General features: G+C 42.2%; 1 protein-coding gene across 2 annotated transcripts in view; it reads right to left on the bottom strand.

Moving 5' to 3' along the window:
* The window catches only part of BMPR1B (bone morphogenetic protein receptor type 1B), a 213,555-nt gene that overhangs the window by 170,409 nt on the left and 24,634 nt on the right, over nucleotides 1–18,512 (bottom strand). The gene's annotated exons all lie outside the window — the stretch shown is intronic.

Genomic DNA, 18,512 nt, shown 5'->3' on the forward strand with positions numbered 1-18,512 from the left:
TTATCTCAAGAGATTATGTCTCAAGGAAACAACAGCAAACTACCAATTCCAATAGTTTGTAATGGTCTTTGCAAGAAATGTGTTAGTATATGTGTGCTAAGCTAAGAAATGTCCAAAAAAGAATGCACAGAATGTAAACAGGGTATTCCCTGAACGACACTTAACTTCTAAAACTTGATTCCAAGACTTGTTGAATTCACACATATGTATTATGGGTTAGATCCTGAGATATGTTAATGGAAGAAATCTGGCAGTGGTGCTGTTCTGCAAACTGTTGCACAAGAGCTAGCTGCAGCCTTCACAGAAGACAGACTTAGAACAAGCATGCAATTTGACATTTTGCGTGAAACTTTGTGCCATCATACATGTTAGGTTGCTGTGCAAGAGATGGCAAAATCCCTTGTGCTAGTATTTTAGTTATCTTTTATCATTCAAGAACGAACCTTTAAAGCCATGGATTTTTTCCACCTTTAGCGGGAGGGGAGGGGAAGCAAATGGGAAACTAGATAGCTCACTTTGACATAGGTTGCTGGAGATTTTAAACAGGCTATTGAAAGAACAGATGCTTTATGAAGAGAGGACTGGAATATATGGGAGGCTGGTCATGAGTTAGAATGCACATGAACTTCCCCCCCTTAAAGTGGACCTCCTTGGCCAAGAGACAAGCTAATATTGTCCATTCCCTTTTTTCTCTGTCACACACACACACACACACACACACACACACACACACACACGCTACAATCCAGAATGTGCTACAAGAAGAGGAAGGGATCAACAAGATGCATCACATCAAAATGATGGAAGAACATACAATATAGCTCCTGATGATATTATAACCTTAGGTCCTCATCTTAAGGATGTTCACAAAAGTTAAGCTTCCCATCACCTCCACCCCACAAAAGCCTCTCTGAGGTATTAAGAGGTCTTACTGAATGTGGATATGGTGGAAAGGGAGAATCTCCCCAAAGCTGCTCCTGAGGATTATGGGGAACTCAGGGGGAACTCAAATCAGGGTTTCTCAATTCTTAGGAATGGCTTTTCGGGAAGTACAAGGGGCTGTGCACTGGGTTGGAGGGCGGCAGGAAATTCCTGCTATTTCTGTTCATGGTTCTCAGGGAATTTAGTGTTCTAACTTCTCCTATTTTGAAGAATGAGAGAAGAAGAGATATTCATACTGGGGTGACATGGCTAAACCAGTCCCCTGAGGCTGCAACTGCTTAGAGAAATGGGAACGCCAACAGTTAGAGCCTTCAGGTTCCACCACCTGGAACAAATTATTACCCCATTTGCCTACTGGGTGGGCTGGATCTTTCCTCTGAATTCCTTACCAGCAGTTTTAAACAATGACAGGTAAAATCAAAGACTTAGCAACGCTGAAACAGAAATAGTTAAGGGGGCTTTTGTTATTAAGCACGCTCTGTAAAAAGTCCTCAATGAAGTACAGCATTGTTGCAGTTTGCTTTCAGAACCTCACTGCACAGAATTAAAAAGGAAAAGGAAAACCCAGCTGTTAAAACTTCATGCATTGTGAAAGATTCTGCAGAAACAACATCATGGTAACTCAATAAAGCAAGTTGGTCTTTATCCTGCCATGCCAATTATATGCCCCACCAGGCAATTTCTGATAAAAAGGAACATCTTGGAATAATTACAGAGACAGCATTAGGATAATTAAGGAAATTACTTAAACTCAATAGAGCTCAAAACATCTGAGAAGATAAGGATCTATCATTAAACCTCTGAGAGCACAGCAAATTACAAGAAAAGTGTTACAATACAAAAAAGGTTATATTTCATTTGATGCCTCTTCTGCACAGCACAATCAATGAGAATGCTTGCAGGAAAAAAGACTAAATCCTTCGCAATACTTCTGAGAGAAGCCAAATTTAAGGGGCAGAGCACAACTTTAGATACTGAATCTACAGTATAGTGCTATTTATTTTTATAGAGTGATTCATCAGTAAAAGCGGTTGATAACTGTGTGTGGTGAAATAATCATTTCCTACAATAAATATCTAAAGACAAGGAAATATGTTACTGTAATTAAGAGTAGTAAAATAATAATAATAATTCTCAGGTACTGAGAAAATTGAGTAGCCGAAACATGGATTTTAAAAATCACACATTCAGATGCAAAGTTTCCATGAGAAACAAGAAGGTTGATGCAAATCAGTGGTGCAATTAATCCAAACAAGATGGAAGTGCTATTGTTCTGGAGTTCTGACCACCTGAGAGAATGTACAAGCTGTTCTGTATGAGTTTGTGCTGTGTCTGAGGGAGCAAGGATTCACCTAGGAGTACCTCTTGGCCCAGCGCTCTCCATGGATGCACAGGTGGTGGCAATGAAGCCATTTCCCATTCCGGGGGAGATGTCATTGCGGGCTGGGAGCACGCCCGCCCCTGTGCCATTGGATGGTCCTCGGGCCACGTCACCCTTTGGCCGTCCAATTTGGATGGTCCAGGGGCATGCCGCGGGCTATTAAAACTGCCCATGGCTGAGGACTCGCCCCTGTTTTTCTCCCGGCTCAGCCAGTTCTCCCTCCTTCCCTCCCTCCCTTAGGTTAGGCTCTTTTATTTCTTGACCTTACTATGGACCTCGGTTGGTCGCCTTGGTTGTCCAAGGGGCCTGGTAGGAATCCTTGCACTTGGCAAATTGGCTTGTTTGGTTTCTTCGCCTACCTCATAGCAAATTGTCACAACTTTGTAAGGTTTGGCGGTTTGGCATTGGAGCATTAGGTTGAAGGGGAGGGGAGGTAGTGGCCATCACCTACCCCTACTAATTCAAGGGTATTCCATTAAAGGAATCTGGGGTGTGATCTCCGCCCGAAGCCCCAGATGGGGGGCTAGAGCCATAGCACGACCCTTAGCGGTGACCCCAGGGGAGTCTCTAGTTGATGTGCATCAGCAGGGCTCCCCCTACTGGTGGTTAATCCTTTCGAAGACTCCTGCAGACAGGAAGGAGTCAGATATAGTTGTGTGGTTTCCAATGCCTAAGCCAATACCACTCACATTCTGTAACCAATAAAGTGGTGGCCTTTTTTGCCCATTAACCAAAAATACTGTTTCATGTGTCTTTATTCTACTTCCCAGGAGGGTTTGAGAGCTTGCCACGCAAATAGGAATGCCATAACCAGTGTCAGATGGTCTTTCCAAAAGACATGGTATCCATTATCTATGTTCTAGTCATTTCCAGGCCGAGCTACTACAATGCTCTCTAAATGGACTTTAAAAATAACCCCCAAACTTCCAACTGGGACCAAGAGATCCGAGCACATCCCTCTAATCTTGTGTCATCTGCACTAATTGCCTATTTCTTTCTTTAAAAGTACTGATACTAACCTTTAAAACACTAAACAGCTTAGGACTAAATTGTCTCAGGCGCTACTTGTTCTCACATAAGTCTGCCTGATCCTTAAGAGCATAATCAGAAACCTTACTCTCTGTCCCATCATTATGAGAGAGCAGGTGTGTGTACAAGAGACAAGGCCTTTTTGGTGGTGGTGCCAAGATCGTGTATATACTCACTGTTGAGATCTGCCAGGCTCCCTCTCTATTTCTCATCAGATTTTGAAGACCTTTTTATTCCAGTACAGTCATACCTCGGTTTAAGTACGCTTCGGTTTGAGTACTTTCAGTTTAAGTACTCCGCGAACCCGTCTTGAACGGATTAATCCATTTTCCATTACTTTCAATGGGAAAGTTTGCTCAGGTTAAGTACGCTTCAGTTTAAGTACTCCGCAGACTGTCTGGAACAGATTAATCCACCTTCCATTACTTTCAATGGGAAAGTTCGCTTCAGGTTAAGTACGCTTCAGGTTAAGTACAGACTTCTGGAACCAATTGTGTACTTAAACCAATTTTGATACTTCATACAGTTTTATATTTTGATTTTATATTTGACTACATCTTTTTTCTTAAGCCTTTTTTCTTTTTTTAACTAATAATAAATTTAGAAATACCACTATTAACAACCATAAGAGAATAGCAGGATAAATATGTCATACATGCAACAAATATAGTAGGAATTAAATTGTTGAAAAACACTCCAGTTCTTATATTTATGCCATAAAACAAATAGGGGGGAAATGTTGTAAGCTCAACTTCAAGCAGCAGTTATGACTTCAACTCAGAATGGGAGCAGCCAGCCAGTTTTGCAACCAGTAATACAAGCAGCAGAGGTGCTAGATTTGAGTCTCAACACTGAGCCTGAGAAACAAAAGAGACACCCCCATGAGAGGTAACACATCCCAAGTCCTTAGGATAGTTGATATTCCTCAGGAGAGGGCAGAGCCTAAGAGAGATAGCTAGCAGTAGAAGGGATGTAAGGACATAAAACCATTTGAACAAGTCATCTGCTCTCTGTGAACTGTCCAAGGTACTTAAGGACCTATCTCTGACTGTCCTTGCCATCTGCCTCAATTTAAGCACATAGTCCATAACATCTTTTGCCAGAGCTGCTGCCTCCCAGTCCCAACCCTTTCATGGGCTCAACCTCACTAGACTATTAGGGGATGTAGATCTTTGTCATTAGTGTTTTGGAGTTCATTTGAAATAGGACACAAATGCACAAAATCATGTCCGGTTCTCACCTTACTCTGTGTACTTGCCCTGCGTTGTGACATCTTTGTGTTGTACATTTTCCACACACATACAGCTGGTGGCCGCTCCTGGTTGTTTGCACAGTAGCATTCAATACCCCATAGATTCCAATGGCCACAAAAGCATTATTTTATACTGCAAGGCACATGTACTATGGCTTTGGTTTTTTTGTTTGTTAACACAATCATTTCTGTGCCTGACTCCACATGCATTTCTGAGAGCTAAAAACATAGGCATATCAGATTATTGGTTGTGCTATCCATGTGTTAAGATCTGGCAAAGAAAATTCACTTCATCGTTTGTTATATAAAAAAGCATTCCATAACTCATGCATTGTTTTTCACCAAATGAGAGAGAGATTGATGAACGCCACCATTGCCTCTAGATATTATTAACAGTGCATTCACCAAGGAGGACCTGCATTGGCCATAACAGAAATATTGTGCAAACATACCGTAATCAATTAGCCCTGGATACTATTGTACCTAATTCAGATTGCATGTCTGCTTCCAGGCAAAAAGCAAAGAGTAAATATAGATAAGAGATAAAATTATAAAAGCAGAGTTACCTTTCCATAACAAAAAACCCTTCTCAGAGGTCCTAAAGCTCTTGTCAGCTAAGACAAGTGCCCTTGCATTTAGAAGGGTGTGCTAAGTTCAAACATACTAGAGTGGTCACAATTAAAATATAATTCATCCACAATAACAATGGACTGATTAGTAAGCTAATATTGCCTGCCCTTAAACCAGTCCACATCTAAGTATTGGTTGCTACCAGAACAGGGGAAAAATGTGTGTTCTAAGGCCATTCCACTAAACCAATAACATTATATTCTTAAAGCTCAAATGCGGCTTCAAATTCATGAACTATGAAGTCAAAGAACCATACATACTCCTGGTTTTTGCTGTTGTTGTTTTCTAACTGGTGAAAATTCAAGTTTTAAACACAAAGCTCTATTGCCATCATGTCCACTTTGGTTCTGACAATTACGGTTGAAACAAAAGGAGGGAAAGGCTAACAGCTTTCAATTCTAGCTAAGCGAAGGTTGTCTTTGCTGATACTTTGTGAGTTGCTATGAGATGCTATGTTGTGTATTTTAAAGACTGTTATTTTAAGTATTCTTTTATCTTGTGTCACTTTGTTGTAAGTGACTGTGTGGCTTCTGCAAAGGGTGGTATATAAATAATCTAAACTAACAAACAAGTATTATTCAAGCATTATGCTTTTGGTTTGCACAGCTTACACATTGGAAATTCTCCATCATATAGTACTAAACTAAAACTTAGCTCCATCATCGGTCATTTGCTATGAAAAATTGCATTCTAATCCCATTAAATCTTTCTGTTTTACAGCAACATTCTCCTATAGGGAAAGGGTATCTAAACAAAAATATATTCTTAGTTTATTCTGCTTGAACTGGCTTTTCATCCATTGTGCCAAGTCCACATTGCACCTATTAAGACAAATACTTGGCTTCCAAAGAAAGCACCCTCTTAAATCATTTCCAGATCCCTTTCAGTATACCTGGAACAATACAACAACATATTGCAGGGCTAAAATATTTTCAAATGCTTGTCAAACATCTGTCTAGAAATCTGCCATAAAAATGTCAGCATCTCTTAAGATGCAAAAAGAGAGATCAACTGTAGCAGAACATTAAATAGTTAGGGGAAAACTGCAACTAATTAGAAAAAAAAATGTAAGTACTTTGAGACAGAACTAGTTTATTCTGCATTGTTCGGTCCCAGCTCCTGCCAATCTAGCAGTTCGAAAGCATGTCAAAGTGCAAGTAGATAAATAGGTACCGCTACAGCGGGAAGGTAAACAGCGTTTCCGTGTGCTGCTCTGGTTCACCAGAAGTAGCTTTGTCATGCTGGCCACATGACCTGGAAGCTGTACGCAGGCTCCCTCGGCCAATAATGCGAGATGAGCGCTGCAACCCCAGAGTCGGTCACTTTACCAGGGGGCCCTTTACCTTTACCACTGTTTCAAACAAAGATAAAAAAGAGCATTTACACCATTCCTGAGCAGCCTGGTCATTGAAGCTAACTGATTTTTATTTTTTTAAAAGCATGCCTAAAACAAATATCCTCAAGGGTACACCAGCATGTCAATACTTTACTATGAAAATGAGTTGTTGTTGCATTCACAATTTTTTATGCAGCTGATAGTTTCTGATAGCCAGTACAGTCATACCTCGGTTTAAGTACGCCTCAGTTTGAGTACTTCGTGGACCTGTCCAGAACGGATTAATCCACTTTCCATTACTTTCAATGGGAAAGTTCGCTTCAGGTTAAGTACGCTTCAGGTTAAGTACGGACTTCCGGAACCAATTACACTCATACCTTGGGTTAAGTACGCTTCAGGTTGAGTACTCCATGGACCGTCTGGAACGGATTAATCCACTTTCCATTACTTTCAATGGGAAAGTTCGCTTCAGGTTAAGTATGCTTCAGGTTAAGTACAGACTTCCAGACATAGCTGCCAAGTTCTCCCTTTTTTTAAGGGAAATTCCCTTATGTTGAATAGGCTTCCTCACGAGAAAAGGGAAAACTTGGCAGCTATGCTGCCAGAACCAATTGTGTTTGTAAACCGAGGTACCACTGTATTGGGACTCATTCATACATTCAGGTATACATTGTAGCCAATGATGGGGCTCAGTTGATGGTGAGGCTTCTATCATCAGAATGGGAAGGGAAGCAATTTTTAGCAATTCCATGTTTCCTAAAGCCTGTAAGTCTGCTCTAAAGGGACCCCCAAGCTCTGGAGCAGTATTAGACTGAGGAAGTTTCAAGGAAAGAGGCAACCGCCAAAAATTGCTTCATTTCCCATTCCACTCATGGAAGCCTCAGTATCAGCTGAGCCGCACCATTGTTTACATCCATCTATTTATTTTATCTAAGATGAAGATGTAGAACAGGAGTAAGCAGACTCCATACCTGAGGGAGCTAATTGTTCATTTTAGTAGGACTCTACAGTGTTCATCATGCTGCAGCAAGGTGAAAAATAGTGTCCAACAGGTAAATAGCATGTCCAACAGGTAGATCGTGATTTACCGGTGGATCAGTGTCTCCCCCCGAAAGAAGCTAAAAAACTTTGGCTCCCCCCAAAAAACTCAACACCTTTGTCCTGCACCCCTAAAATGACCTGAACCACCAAAAACAGAGCTTTCCTTCCCCCAAAAAAGCTCAACTTTGACCTGAACCCCCCAAAAGGAGGTAGATCACTGCCAGTTTTTAACTCTGTGAGTAGATCACAGTCTCTTGGAAGTTGGCCACCCCTGCACTACACTATATATTAGAACTATGAGAACAAACTTGGTGAGCTTAGGACTCATATTCACCACTTTCCCTCCTATGGCATAGCCGCAACCTTTCCTGCCCATTTTACATTAGCTACAATTTGTTGTGCTGCTTGATCCTGGGCAAGCTGGGCAATCTTAACTATGGCTTGTAGAAACAACAGCATCATATGATAATGAGAAGTGTGCTTGTTTCAACAACCATTGTTAGTTATATCAACAGTTTATAGTGCAACTGGACCAAATGTTGTTGGGACTTCAACCTGCATTATCCCTGAGCACGGGATATCCAGGCTGGGGCTGATAAGAGTCAAGCCAGGAGGGCCGCAGTTTTAGAGTTTAGATGAAATGCTAAACTATGGTCAATGTAAAATGGAAGTGAAATCTTCCAACTGCAACCTTCTTCTCTGGGCCACTCTTTCAGAAGGAACTGTTTAAATCCAAGGATTATTGTGCCTCATCCTCAAAATTTGAAACCATGGTTTAGCAATATATATGAACCAGTTAATATACTTATAATGAAGGGAAAGGATGCTTATGAGCAATTGTCCAGCTATGGATTCATCGCCTTTATCATTAACTTAGCTCACAGACTTTCCACATAAAATTCTACTCATGATTCCCTCTGCAAAACAAAAACTCAGAAGTCTATTGTTTTGTGGGGTAAATTTTTATGTGGTAGCTATTGTTAGCCAACTGGAAAGCATAAACCCTTGCTGATCTGTTACAAATCAACCAGAGGTTTACTAGTAGATATTACCCCAGTCTAGAGCATTTTCATAGATGGCACTAACAGTATGCAGACTGGCTAAACAATAGGGAATGTTTTATATGCATCAAGGTTAATAATTATCAAGTTAGTCTGACTGCCATTAAAATGCATCCTGCCTGTTTCTCATACTGTTTTAGAAATGGTGCCCAATAGACCACAGGCATCAGCCTGCCAATTTATTTTCATGTAAAGATGAAAGGAAAGATAATTTAGTACATTATTTACCAATTGAAGGGTCACACTTCACTTCATGTAGCCATGCTTACACACATCCTCCAAAAACACCACAAGATCTAAAAATATTGTGCAATAGTTATCAAATTACACACTGCTTTGCAAATTGACTCATTTTTCTACATTCTACAGGAGCCAGGGTTATGTTTAATGTAATTAGAATTAAAAATAAATGTATCCTTTGTATTCTAGAGCAGCAACTTTACTTAGCAGTGCCAGTGAATGTTAAGCAAATATCAAAGAATGACCATTGTTCAAAATCATGCAAGTATAATATAAAAAATAGTAGTCTGAGACCCTATGGTGCTGCTGATGGATTCCCTACACAAACACCAGTTTCTCTGTTGTTTAAATACCTACAGCAGGGGGTTGCAGCAACTCAGAAGCAGTAACCTAGCAGTAACCGTCTCTCTTTCTAGAGATGTAAACCAAAACAGGCCAGTAGATTTGAAGAAATGCCTCAACCGACACAAAAAACTACAATATAATCCATGGATCAGGGTAGTTAATGCCATGATGGCACAAGATGTTAAGCTGGAGCATGTGGCATTTTTTTTTAGCTGCCTGTCATAAACCCAGAACAATGGTGAAGCCAAGGAAGTGAGGACTTGTGAAGTGGCTCAGATAAGGTACCCCTGGGAGTCTTATGGAATAACTTTCTAAAGGAAGAGCAGAAAGGTAAGTAAATCAATATCAGGTCCATCTATTTCTAGTATTAAAAACAACAAAAATTATTCCAATGACATTTGTTCTAGGAGGTGAAAATCTAATTATAGTATTCTATGTCCACATACAAAATGAAATGTAGCTGGGCCTGAGTTTAATTTATGAATCTTTCCTATGGTAACAAGATAACAATAGTTTTAGACCAATTCCATTAATAACTATGAATAAGCTTTTTCAGTGGTTCTGTTTTCACATCCTGTAATCATTCAACAGGAAACAGCAGGTTAAAGGTTCAACTTGTGCTTTTACAAAAATGCCTGAAATTATAAATTAATCTGACCTTAGCCTGAGGCAGAAACTTCATAACCTCTGCAACCTTCAAACAGGCTGTAGCATTTGATATTTAAATCTTGTATGTGGTCGATGAAGATGTAGTCAACATTAAACAGAACAGTCATGCCTGAAGTACCATTAAGGTAGCAATATACGAACTGTTAATACAATAATTAAAATTGTTCTATTATAGCCTTGAAATAGAGCAGCTTGAACATTTTGAAAACATCAATTGAAACAGGTTTGTTCTGCTTTCTTGCAAATTTTGATAGCTCTTTTTCACTCCTGTGCTTGTCTAGGTTTGCACATAACACTGAATCATAGCTCAATAAACCATGGCTTAGCATTTTGTGTGAACAATACTAGTAGCTTAACTAGTTCACTGCCAACAAAACACAATCTGGAGCCATGGTTGGTTCTTGGTTTACAAACCTTGGAGGTCTTGGTGTTACATGTGAAGCCAGCACCCTTCCTTAACCATGGTTTGCTTGTCTACCCAACCCCAGACCCAACCCCACTATATTACAAAGGCACAAGTCAATAGCAGCTTGAAAACAAATTAAACTTGGACAGGCAAGTCATGGTTGTTTGATCACCTGTGAGACAACTTACTGTTTGCACATCATTTGTTAAACAAACCATAGATTTTTTTAAATAAAAAAATAGCTTACCATTTTGTACAAAGCTTTGAAAAACCTTTGCAAACATTTTTGCATTTTTACAGAGTATTACCGGATGAAGAAAAGTATCCATTAACCCACACAAACACATTTTGAACTGCTAATATCCATTGCCCCAATTTACTGAAAAGGTTTTACAAAGGAACCATCATCAGTGTAGCTCAGGCATGTCAAACCTGCGGCCCTCCAGATGTTTTGGCCTACAACTCCCATGATCCCTAGCTAGCAGGACCAGTGGTTGGGAAAGATGGGAATTGTAGTCCAAAACATCTGGAGGGCCGCAGGTTTGACATGCCTGTGTAGCTGATGAATCTTCCAGAGTTTTTCACTGGCTAAGCAAAAGAGGAACTCTGAAGTATTCTTGAGTCACGACACATTCAAATGATAGTGTGAATGAAAAATGTTCCTTGTTGTACAGTGTACCTGTACAGTGGTACCTTGGTTTAAGAACTTAATTTGTTCCGGAGGTCTGTTCTTAACCTGAAACTGTTCTTAACCTGAGGTACCACTTTAGCCGCACGATTTCTGTTCCCATCCTGAAGCAAAGTTCTTAACCTGAGGTACTATTTCTGGGTTAGCGGAGTCTGTAACCTGAAGCATCTGTAACCTGAGGTACCACTGTATTACTGTACTCTTTTCACTGGGAAATATCATTACCCTTTGAGTCATTTCTCCTTCCCCAGCAAGAGCAATCAATCATATTTGGAAGATAAGGCTCATCACTTTTTGGGGCAGATTTGTTAAAATTAGAAGCTCCAGGAAAATCCTGAAAGTAGCTGGAACTATATTCCCTTTGTCATCTCGACCTTGGCTTTTATCAGTTACTTGGAGCCATCCTACTATAACTTACTCTTCCTAATTTGTGCCTCGTTATTTTAGGCAACTGGTTTCAAGATCTGGTAAAAGAAGTCCCATCCAGAAAAAGATGACTTTATTTCAGTCTTTCTGGAAAGTGGGCTGATGACAGGCAAACAACAGAAGCCAGAATTGTCCAAATGGATACAGTGCTAGGTTTGGATCCAGAATATCTGCATTTTCATCTGACTTCAGACATACCACAAAGCAAGCAACTTTGGCTTGAATTTTCCATCTATGAAAATGGGAATCTATTCCCCCCTTTTAACATAACAAGTGAAAAAAATGCATCTGGGGCATTACAATATAATTTATATATTGAAGTTATATTTCATATCAGGTGGTGGTTAGGGATATACTGTTACAGAACACTTAAGGCCACTTTACATAGGAAATGTGTTTCCAGGATATCCATTGTATGCTTCATGGTGGACTCCATAACATTTGAAATGGCTATGTGCACTTGTGATAGCTCAGTTGGTAGAGCACGATACTCTTAATCTCAGGGTTATGGGTTCAAGCCCCATCTTGGGCAAAAGATCCCTGCAATGCAGTGGGTTGGACTAGATGACCCTCATAGTCCCGTCCAACTCTATGATTCTTTTATTAATTTTCTGATATTAATCCCATGGACCCCCATGGCGCACATTCCACAGAAAGCTATGGTGGCACTGGCCTCAAACATTATGGCGATCACTGTAAGACAGGGGTAGAAGGTTGCATTCCTTTGTGGGCAGCCTGCTGGAGGGCCCCTGCCAGTAGTGGGTGGAGCCAGAGGCAAAAAGTTGGGAGGGGCAATGGATGCAACACTTCTCTTTTGTCATTGTCTCCTGCTGAGCAACAATGAGAAGAGCTCAGTGGAACGGGAGGCCAGCCAACCAGCAGAGTCTCTGAGGTATACTTGCCTGGAGGCAGAGTCAGTATCCAAAGTCAGGTCCAGTCCTAGGGTTGAGTAAACAGCAACCCAGATGGTCCAGGGATCAGGGAATTCAATGGCCAAGGGCCAAGACAAGCAGGAAGCAGGGAGGTAGGGCAGGAACTACAAGCGTTTTTTGCAGCATTTGCCTGTTGTTAGAAACTCTGCTTAAGAAGGCTGAAGCCCGCCTCTGTGTCCTTGAAGGCGGATCAACTGCAGGTGGAGTCACTCTGTTTTCTCTCCCTCCAAGCTGACTCCTGGACCATGACATCTTTGTATAGTAAGTTGCATTCCCGCCACACAGAAGTCAGATATTTCTACAAACACACAACTGCGCCACCCCAGCAAACACATCTCTTCGCCCTCCATCAAGGCAAGCACACATTTGTTGCTGTTTAGTCGTTTAGTCGTGTCTGACTCTTCGTGACCCCATGGACCATAGCACGCCAGGCACTCCTGTCTTCCACTGCCTCCCGCAGTTTGGTCAAACTCATGTTCATAGCTTCGAGAACACTGTCCAACCATCTCGTCCTCTGTCGTCCCCTTCTCCTAGTGCCCTCCATCTTTCCCAACATCAAGGTCTTTTCCAAGGATTCTTCTCTTCTCATGAGGTGGCCAAAGTATTGGAGCCTCAGCTTCACGATCTGTCCTTCCAGTGAGCACTCAGGGCTGATTTCCTTCAGAATGGATAGGTTTGATCTTCTTGCAGTCCATGGAACTCTCAAGAGTCTCCTCCAGCACCATAATTCAAAAGCATCAATTCTTCGGTGATCAGCCTTCTTTATGGTCCAGCTCTCACTTCCATACATCACTACTGGGAAAACCATAGCTTTAACTATACGGACCTTTGTAGGCAAGGTGATGTCTCTGCTTTTTAAGATGCTGTCTAGGTTTGTCATTGCTTTTCTCCCAAGAAGCAGGCGTCTTTTAATTTCGTGACTGCTGTCACCATCTGCAGTGATCAAGGAGCCCAAGAAAGTAAAATCTCTCACTGCCTCCACTTCTTCCCCTTCTATTTGTCAGGAGGTGATGGGACCAGTGGCCATGATCTTGGTTTTTTTGATGTTGAGCTTCAGACCATATTTTGCGCTCTCCTCTTTCACCCTCATTAAAAGGTTCTTTAATTCCTCCTCACTTTCTGCCATCAAGGTTGTGTCATCTGCATATCTGAGGTTGTTGATATTTCTTCCGGCAATCTTAATTCCGGCTTGGGATTCATCTAGTCCAGCCTTTCGCATGATGAATTCTGCATATAAGTTAAATAAGCAGGGAGACAATATACAACCTTGTCGTACTCCTTTCCCAATTTTGAACCAATCAGTTGTTCCATATCCAGTTCTAACTGTAGCTTCTTGTCCCACATAGAGATTTCTCAGGAGACAGATGAGGTGATCAGGCACTCCCATTTCTTTAAGAACTTGCCATAGTTTGCTGTGGTCGACACAGTCAAAGGCTTTTGCATAGTCAATGAAGCAGAAGTAGACATTTTTCTGGGACTCTCTAGCTTTCTCCATAATCCAGCGCATGTTTGCTATTTGGTCTCTGGTTCCTTTGCCCCTTCGAAATCCAGCTTGCACTTCTGGGAGTTCTCGGTCCACATACTGCCTAAGCCTGCCTTGTAGAATTTTAAGCATAACCTTGCTAGCGTGTGAAATGAGCGCAATTGTGCGGTAGTTGGAGCATTCTTTGGAGTTATTTAAGCCCCTTCATGGAGTTATTTAAGGCCCTTCATGGATCACTGCCTTGTCGTGGCGAAGGGGCTTAAATAACTTAGAGAAGTTATGTTTTGACCAAACGTGATCCACCTGGAGAAGGAATTGGCAATCCACTCCAGTATCCCTGCCAAGAAAACTCTATGGACAAAGACAACAGGCATATAAGCACACATTACAGCCAGGCAAAAGCACCTAGGGAGGGCACTGAGCAGGAACAGTGAGATGTGTGGACTGCAGAGGAGTCATGGCCTGGGGGAGAGTCCTGAGCTCTAGACAGAGAGGCTTGTTGAGCCCTATCTGGCAGGGATTCCCCACTCTTGCAGTAAGACATACTGTAGATAAAATGGAACTATATGTGTATGCAAAGGACAATAGATATAAAGACCTTAATTGGTAAGTATTGCATATGTAGAACTCGTAATAAAATCAAGGTCTACCTGACCTTTACAGTATAGGGCATCTCTTTGCATAAGCACAAACTGTCCTCAGACAGCTTCACCAGTACACATGCCACCAATTTCTTTGTTTCTGCTTAGCATATAGGTGTTCTTGTTCTACTTCATACTTCCTACAAACACACACCACAGAGAAACTAAATAAAACTGCTTACTGTGGACAGAAGCCAAGGACAGTGACACAGTGCAGTCACTTGGTCAAACGTGAAGCTGTCACTTTGGATTTGCCAGGATGTAACCGACAAAACTCAGTAGCCAATAGAGCTATTGTTCCAACATTAGAAATTCCCCCCTCTTGATTTTAGCACATGAAAGTACCGTATGTGAAACACCTGCTGCATTTATTGCAAACAAGTGAGGCCCTTGAAAGCCAGCTCCAGCAACAGCAAACTGAAAGAGAACCACCCAATTCGGCATCAGAGAACATGACGCTGAATGAGAGGACAGTTCTGGCAATGTCAGAAGACAGGTACGTTGCATGATACTGGAAACTCACATGGTGAGTCACCAGAATTGCAGCTTTGAAGCATCTTCCCGTGCAAAAAAATAATCTCAGGCTGTGGACTGACAGAAAGGGCCATAAAAGCCTTCCTATTTGGGCTGGCTCAGATTTGTAACTTCATTTCTCTACAATGACTTCTGGCTTGACTCCATGCCTTGACTCCATGGTACAACACTGTGGCCAATTCCTAACACTCCTTTGCCTCCATCTTGCCACTAAGAAGTTCTTATACTTAGTTTACAAATTCACAGTTGTTTGATAGATGTGGGGGTTTTACTTTGGGGGAGCGGATTGGACACTCTCCCTCTCTACTTTTCCCGAACATAGGAGAGCTGCAAATAACTTCTCTTTGGAAGCAAGTGTAGCAGTGGAAGATATAGGTACCATTTTGCCCTTTATATTGGGTGGGGAAAGGGCTCACCTGCACCAATTTGTGGTCCTGTCTCTTTTCTTTGCTCTTTTAGATGTGGCAGCCGTTTTGAAATATATGCCAAGTCCGCACAGCACTTTCTCAAAATTCCAGATGTTCCCACTGACCTAAGTAGGTTGGTGACCCCTGCAAGAAGACTTGACCTTACAAATATTTTGCTGCAGGAAATGATAATCATTTTGATCTGAAATCTAGTGGATGTGATTCAAAATTTACACAGACAATATTATTGTTTAACATACTAAGATCCAATGGCGGGAGGAAGGGAAATGTGGTGGCCCTAAAATGCACCTCAAAAGTCCTATAGATTTTCAGAGCTAACTAAGGCACTTGTTCCAAGTCATTAAGTAGTGGCCAGGTCACTGACCAAAAATTGTTCACTGATCAAAAGAGAGAAGCTATCCAGAAATGTGAAGTACATTTCAAACCTAAGGCTATGAACAAACACAATAGGATAATTTGGCTGAAGAATGCCATGCCAAATCAACTTTCCCCCAGTGCTCCTGCAAGTGGGAAAGGCTTACAAAGAATATCCAAGGCCATGTTTATTCCATACAGAGTTCCTCTCTCCATAAGAAAAAAAGTCCTTCAGCACTTCTCTCCCTGTACACTAATTGTGCTTTAAATGATTTAGTACATCTACTCATTCTGCCAACGTTACAGTATTCACACCAAGAAACTTCCCTAATGCAAGGCTCACTTCTCTTGATATCTTGCCCCAGCATGCCTTGGATTTGGAAATTAACTTTGCTTTTGCCTTTGACCCTCACGTCTGTCTGAACATGGCACCTCACCTGCAGATCCCTTCAACTATGACCTTTGCTAGCCTTTGGGCACACTGCTCGTCACCTTCCTTGAAAATATTCTCTTTCAGAAACTTGGATCTTCCGCTTGTTTGGACTTGCTATGCCTCCAAATCTGCTCTGGTGACTCTTGCCTGCCCTGGCTCAGTGCATGTGCATGATAGCCACCACAGTTTAACTTGACATAACGTAACTGAATTATCACGCTGCTGTTAGCTGGACACTAATCTGCAATGGCAGAAATGACCTTCCACTGCATACTTCACTGTGGAGATATCTGGCTACCCCCTCCAAGGGTCACTTCCAAAATCACATCTCTGTTATGTGTTGTTCTTAAAACATATGAAGAGAAGGAACCAGAACACAGAAGCAATTTAAAGGTAAAGGGGCCCCTGACCATCAGGTCCAGTCATGTCCGACTCTGGGGTTGCGGCGCTCATCTCGCTCTATAGGCCGAGGGAGCCGGCGTTTGTCCGCAGACAGCTTCCGGGTCATGTGGCCAGCATGACAAAGCCGCTTCTGGCGAACCAGAGCAGCGCACGGAAATGCCGTTTACCTTCCCACCGGAGTGGTTCCTCTTTATCTACTTGCACTTTGATGTGCTTTCGAACTGCTAGGTGGGCAGGAGCTGGGACCGAGGAACGGGAGCTCACCCCGTTGCAGGGATTCGAACCACCAACCTTCTGATCAGCAAGCCCTAGACTCTGTGGTTTAACCCACAGCGCCACCTGGGTCCCATGTAAATGGCAAGTCAAGCAACTAGAGATCACCGGGCCAAATCTGCCCGCCCACCCCCCTGCATGGTGTACACACTGCCCACTGGTGGCCGATCAGCAGTGTGATGAGGGAGCAGTGGTGGTGTGAATGGGTCTTGCTGGCAATCCATTTGGAGCATCAGGATTAGAGCCTGACATTCTCTTTCTCTATCGCCTAACAGTGAGAGGCTCATGTAAATCTAATGGTTAAGCAGAAGCTTAAATGCTATTACAATCTATCACACTCTCATTTGACCTTCTGGTCATTTTCTTAGCCACAGTTTAGAGAAGCAGCCCCCTGCACATGGGCTTCAGTGGTGATATGAAGTTGGGAAGTTTCCATGTTGCACAAGAGGGTGGGAAGCCAAGCCTGTTAATACTGAAGTGAATGCATGCAGTAAACCTGTGGAAACACTTCTGTTTCAGCTCTGAGCCACACTTTATAAACTTTTTCATCATGATTAAATCTGGGCAGTTTATTAGAATTAGTGCTACAATAGCATGAGAGGCAATTAGGAGGTTTCTCCAGTTCTATTTCGCCACCAAGAGATCCATTAAAACAGTTATGTGCTCACACATTTTTCCACCTATCGTAATGAACTGAGCAGAGCTTCTGGTCAGCACATCTTGGCACACTTAGTTTTAAAGGGTTGCGCTGGTAGAGCAGGGCAGCAACTAACTTTGCCAACAACATGCTTAAAACTGTGTGGTATGGAAACAAGCCTCCTTGTTGACTCCAATGAATATTGTGTGTGGTCTCAGAATGGCAGATACCACCTTCAGAAAACTGAGAAGGAACTGCTAAGAAAGTTGGGACAGTCAGTTCCACAGAACTGTAGACTGCAAATGGGGAGGGCAAACAGGTGGCCACGAGTGCCTGTATTTTATTTTCCAGAGCAGCCACTTGGGTGGTCCTCTTGAACAGCTTATACATGGGATCATATCTATCTCAGCCACACTTAGAAACAGATGTGCTCTAGTTCTCAGGTCCAAGAAATCAAAAGAGTGCCAGCCGTTTCTGCCACTGAAGGCAAGCCATAATGTTTAATTGTAGGATGGATGATGGACTATGGGGGCACACCGAAAGTTATTCAGTGATGAAGCACTGTGGACTAGCAGAGCCCTGCTAGATCAGGCCAAAAAAAAAGATGCCTATGGGAAGCTTGCAAGCAGGACCTGACTGTACCTGTAGCAGCAAACTGGACACCTTCATCTGTACCAGCTGCAACAAAACTTGTCTGCAGGATAGTCTCAAACAAAGATGAGTTCTCTCAAGTCCACACTCGCAGCCCACATTCCCAGCCCAAGAGGCAGAGTTGAGACAGGCTGCTGAAGAAACAGTATTTCCCATCGCTTAAAAACAGCATAGTTAACAGCTACAACAAATACTTGCAAGTTTTGGCAAAGTTAAAATGTCCCTAACTGTGGCCAGAACTCACTCGGTGTAGTAGCCTGCCTGACTGCAAGGGGGAGCTTGTTTCAGAACCAGGGTT

The sequence above is a fragment of the Zootoca vivipara genome, chromosome Z1 (genome assembly GCF_965207765.1).
Source record: "Zootoca vivipara chromosome Z1, rZooViv2.hap1.1, whole genome shotgun sequence".
In the NCBI taxonomy this organism is placed as follows: Eukaryota; Metazoa; Chordata; class Lepidosauria; order Squamata; family Lacertidae; genus Zootoca; species Zootoca vivipara.